We start from the raw sequence: 6,000 nt of genomic DNA, 5'->3' as shown, positions 1-6,000 counted from the left end.
CAGTTTATAACTCATTGAAATGTTTTCATACAAAACCATCCAAACCACTGTTTTGTATTGTATTGGACACGCTTTCTTCAACTCTTTACTGCAAATGTCACTTTCCACCAAATGCCAATAATGTGACGAGATAATACGTCGTCTGAAAACAAATGCCAATCTGTTGATCTGTTTAAAAAAGTGTTCTTCGTATAAACTCTAACTTGTATCTTTAAGTTTTAAGTAATTTACAATCAGCGATGTGTTATGGAATCACTTGCAGTACAATTAATTTAGTGACCAATTTTACACATTTGTCATTGGAACAGGTTTTTAAAAAGATGTATTCTTGGTTCAAGCAGGGCCGCGTTAAGGGTCAGTGGAGCCCTAGGCAAACTCAAAAGCAGCATCCCCTTTTTTCCTAGTGCGGGCACACAGTAGTTCTACGGTTCCCGCCAGGCGCCCCTCAACCACTGGCGTCCCTGGGCATATGCCCAGTCTGCCCGTTTATAAAAGTGGGCCTGGGTTCACGGTACCAGTACAACAATGTGCAAACAAAAATATAATTTTCACCGCACTTTTAATGGGTTTTTCTTTTTATTCAGGCCATTTCAAAAACTTTTTTCTGCGAAGACTTTTCTTGCAAATGCCATTTTTACCCAGAACACCAGATTTGGTATAAAATAGCAAAGTCCCGAAAATGACCGATTTGTGGGTAAACCAAAAAATGTAATCCAACCTAACTTACTCCTAACCTAACCCCATGTAAGCATGGGTCAGCAAATTGCCGAAAATGACCGATTTTGGGTAAACCAAGTTTAGGTTCTAGGTTAGTATTAGTTAGGGTAGGTTTAGTTAGGTTAAGTTAGGCTAGATTAGGTTAGGGTTATTGACACTTACCGTTCAAATGTGTCAATATTATTTAGTGATTTTAAACGCTTTTCATGATTTTCAAACGTGTTTTTCGGGGTGAAATAAGTGTTTGCTGAAAAAGTAAAAGAAGAAACGAAGTTTTAAATGGCCCAAATAATAAGAAAAATACCATTAAAAGAAAAAAAGGTTTTTCGAGCGTCTAAAATCGCCGATTTCTAGCTCTTTTCTCGATTTTCAAACGTGATTTACAGGGTGAAATAGGCGTTTCCCCCCAAAGTGCTAAATGAAAAAAGTGCTTAAAATAGCCTAATTTTGGTAGATAAGGTAAAAAATGCAATATAACATAAGTAATATAAGCTCAGTAGGCCTATTGCTTCCTGAGGCTTTCGCCAATCACATACCAACAGTAACTCGAGGAGTAAATATGATCAAATTTAGTCCTGGTGGAGGGCAGGACTAAGGTGCGGATTAACTTAATTTTTGCTATAAGTACTCAATTTGTGAAGTTGTATCTACATAAATGTCAATTTCTTAATCGGCATAAAATTTACTTGCAATTTCATACCTTTTGATATTTTCATAACTTCAATTTCATATCAAATCAAATCAAATCATTTATTGTCCATAAACATATATATACAATGCATAGACAAAAGTCACCAATGTCAAAATAAAAGAAAAAAGAATACAATTTCAATGTATATAAAACAATATTATCAGAGAGATATTTATATCTCTCACGTCGTTCTACGACTTCCCAGTCGCCCACAATTTTGACGCAAAGAATCGGCTTACGTACGTAATTATAGATTTTGATCAAATTTGGAAAATGCGATAATTTCATACTAAACTATTAACATTAAAAAAAAACTTGTTTACCCTCCCTGTTGCAGCAAACCTAGTTACTCGTTAAACTAATGCTATTTATGTAATTAAATGTGATATTTTTATGGAGCCATTTTAGTGTAGGCCTAAATCCAATCAGGCAAATGGAAATTCGCTTAGTCTACAGGTTTGCTGTGGCGGAGGTATTTTTTTTTCATTGTAGCTATTAATTAATACTACCTATGTGAAACCTGTCGAAATCAACGGTTACTCTTAAGATTCCAAACAAATTCAGCTATAATACAGTAGACAAAGTGAAGTTATTAAAATCTTGAATATTTAAAATTTAATCAGTATAAAAATAACACAGGAAGGAAACTTAAAAGGCCACTGGGACAGAGGCCTGAGGGAATTTACCTTGTTCCTCTTTTGATGGCTCATCTAAAGACCAAGACCTTTCTTAGACCTTTTTAGACACCTCTACCAAGTTTCCATGCCAAGCCGTTTTCTCAAATTAGTGGAGCTATAATCAAACATTATGTACCTAGCGTATTAAATACGTATTTAGATTTTATAGGCCCTGCAATATTATTTTTCCTACAGTTACCTAACAATGTACATGTTCTCTCACTGATTTGAGAAAGCAAAGTGGCCAATTCGCTCATCAGTGAGACAATGTTAACATTGTCTCACTCTAATTACTTTGTCTCACTCACTCCAGATTTGCAACGTGAAGGCACGAAATAGTAAGCGCGTATGCAGTGCAGACAAGGTCGTATGCGCGCGAAATACGTTGGCAGCACTGGCTTTAAATCAGCTGGTCAGCTGTTGTACTGTTGTGTCATTGTAATATATTAAAAGTTCACTTCTGTGTAAAAATATGTCAAGTTTCTTTACAAATTTATTTGTTTTATGGTAACTGTAGGAAAAATATAATGTGCAACTCGAGTGCAAAGTGCAATTGCCTCACTCGAGAAACCATTCCTCACTCACCTACGGCTCGTAAGTGTTTCTCTCGAGTGAGTCAATTGCTCCCTTTGCTCACTAGTTGCACAAATAACTATTTCCATACAGTTAAGTTTTTCATTCTTTTATCGTTATATTATTTAAAATCTACCTTTAGTTGCATTAAAATATTAATTTTAAGGACCGTTTGGCCTATTATATAATCTTCAGCATCAATTGTAAATAAACGGGTTCCATTCAAAGATGATTTTACCTATACTTAAGAGAAAAATTAAATTTTACGAAAAAATATCAATCCCCTGCCGCAGTAAACCTGTAGACTAAACTATATTTATATTGATTATATTGATTATATCTATTGAACTAGATTATATTTAATTGATATTTTGCATTGCTTTTTGGTAATATTTTTAATATATATTTGAATATATCAAACTATTATTAAAGATATATTATTTATATATTTTATTCGAGGTTCTATCAAAATACAACTTTGAATATATAAAATATTTATAAAATACATATTTGTGCTACTAGGGCACGCATAAACTACTAGACGGAATTGGGCTGAAATTTGGCATGATGATAGCTCACATTCCCGATTAACATTTAGGCATATTCTTATCTCAAAAATCCTTTTGGACTTTGCCCCAGTGGCTCTGTAGTTCTCCATGTTAACCTAATGAAGACTTATATTTAAATGGAATTAAAGAATCTTAACAGCTGGTAAAACTAAATAATTTGATTCTGTGATGTTCAATAGCATTAAAAAGTTAATAGGTTTACCAACAGGGTGCAGCACAAATATGTTTTTTTATTTATTTATGAAAACAGCTAATTTGCAACCAAAAGGTGAGTGAGCGTAGCGAACAAACTTCAACCTGAAGGTGAGCATCCTTTACTTAAGGAGCTGAAACAAAAAAGCTGCTATTCCTGGGTATCAAAAATCGGTTTTGTTTTGGTTGCTGCAACCCAAAGAAAACGGAGAAAGAACACATTTGTTATAAAAACTATAATGGCCCGAGTACTAGAATGGTGACCAGCGTATTTGTGGAAGGGTTCAGGAGAAGTCAAGAGGACTACGGGTTAATATATAAGAATTACATAGGAGACGGTGACTCAAGCGTGTATGCAAGGATACAGGAGGGGTGTTCATATGGGCGGTATGTCCAAAAGATAGAATGTGCTAACCACGTCACCAGGGCCTTCAGCGACCACCTTCATAAGCTGGCGGAAAATACACAACTACCTCTGGCATCAAGAAAGCTTTTGAACAATCCTGCTCCGGGTGATTCTATAAGCCTGCTGGAGAGACTTGTTAAAGGAGTAAGAACTGCTACGCACCATAAAGCTTTCTATAGATCTATTTATTAACTTAGGCCTACAAAATTCCTTTGGCTGTTAAGTTAGCCCACATTGAACTCAAAGTCATTTCTTAATAAAGATAATTCCTAACTTGTGTTTATTTCTGTCTAATGAGGTAAGTCTTAATCTATACTTATAAAAGGCAAAGCCCTCACTGACACACTCACTCACTCATCACTAATTCTCCCACTTCCCATTTACCTAGGAGGCTGAAATTCGGTACACCGATTCTTTGGGCATTAAATAGGAAAACTAAGTAGTTTTTATTCTGATCGGGCTTTCGGGCTCCGCCCCAGTGGCTCTGGAGTTTCCCATGTTAACCTTATGATTTTTCATATTTAAAAGGAATTAATGAATCTTAACAGCTGTTTCAATTAAACAAATTGGTTCTGTTCTATGATGTTCAATAGCATTAAAGTTACAAGGATTACCAACAGGGTGCAGCACTATTATTTTTTTTAATTTATGACAACAGCTAATTTGCAACCAAAAGGTGAGTGAGCGTAGCGAACAAACTTCTACCTGGAGGCGAGTTAGCGTAGCGAACGAGCTAACCTGAAGGCAAGAGTGAGCGCAGCGAACGAGCTCCAACCCAAAGGTGAGTGAGCGTAGCGAACGAACTTCAACCAGGATGTGATTGAGCCATGCGAACGAGCTCATCTTGAAAATTAAGAAATTAAACGGGGCAAAGCCCGCGGGTACAGCTAGTCTTATAATATATGAATTATTTTAAGAATAAATAGATTTGGTAAGTTGCAATATGAAATTTATTAATGAAATACAAATATAAGATAATTTATTGGTTGAATTAGCTATAGGGTCTAACAATGGTAAATTTTCAAAATGGTGGGGCTTCCAAAGTGGATGAAAAGATTCTAGGCTTATATTGGGTTGGTTTCTTCTGAAATACTAATTAATATTTAAATATATGAGCTCTTAATCTCAGGGAGGGGTGGTCGTGCCAGTTCGAATGATATATTAGGCTTCTTTAAAATGCAAATAATTTATTTATTGTTCTGAAATAGGCTAGGTTCATGATGCTATAATATGATATGTTAATGTCCAAAGAAAGATTCCAAATGGTTTCACTGAATTTAATGAAATAAAATAAGATTTGAAGATTAAATTTCAAATAAAAGTTCAATTTGAAATATATCTTGATGAGTTAAATTAATTGGGCCTATTAGGCTGCTGATTAAAATGTGCAATGAAGATTTTTCCTTGGTTATTTAAACAAGATGGATGATGGTTACGAAATTTGGAGTGTCTGTCTTCACCTTTGTATCATTATGTAATAAATAAAATAAGGGTTCGTTAAAATTTGGTACTTGTCAAGGCAATTGTCCCGAATACTTTTGGATGATAAGAAATTTAAAATTTAGATTATACTTTGGGATTATGAATTTAAATTAAATCAAACACAATGTCTAATAAAATGATGTTCACACTGTGAAGAGTTGGCAGGATCTGGGGAGAGGCAATGGTAGAAGCTCAGGAAGTCCATGTCCATTGTTGAAATGATGTACAGCTGGTTAATTCACATAAATGACACTTGCCACAGTAATTTTGATTTTCTTTGGATAATTTTGAAAAGTAATACCAAAGATTACATTTTGCGTTAGCATATGTAATCTTTGATATTATATTGTAACATAAAATAGGATGATGTTTCTGTGGGGTGATGGGATATTATATAACATTGAACAAAATTGGATAAAATAACACATATAACAAGGAGAAACATATTAAATAACTGATAACACATTATCAGGGGCATTAACAGACATTATGGGAGAAAATATACAAAATAATAGAGAAATTAATGTTAATGATGAATGAATGACATGTAATATTACAGAACCGCAATAAACAATTCCAACTCCAAAGACATGGAAAAGCTTCGCCAAGAGCTCAGGAATGCTCCAGATCATGTTTTTGGTCGTCATGAGAAATGCAGCGATTTCTGTAAAAGAAAGTCAATTGAAGAAGAGA

The sequence above is a fragment of the Macrosteles quadrilineatus genome, unplaced genomic scaffold, assembly GCF_028750875.1.
Source record: "Macrosteles quadrilineatus isolate MER2022 unplaced genomic scaffold, UCM_ALF_1.0 Scaffold_1__1_contigs__length_201487025, whole genome shotgun sequence".
NCBI classification, from domain to species: Eukaryota; Metazoa; Arthropoda; class Insecta; order Hemiptera; family Cicadellidae; genus Macrosteles; species Macrosteles quadrilineatus.
The sequence above is the reverse complement of the archived record's forward strand: the minus strand, read 5'-3'. Positions refer to the sequence as shown.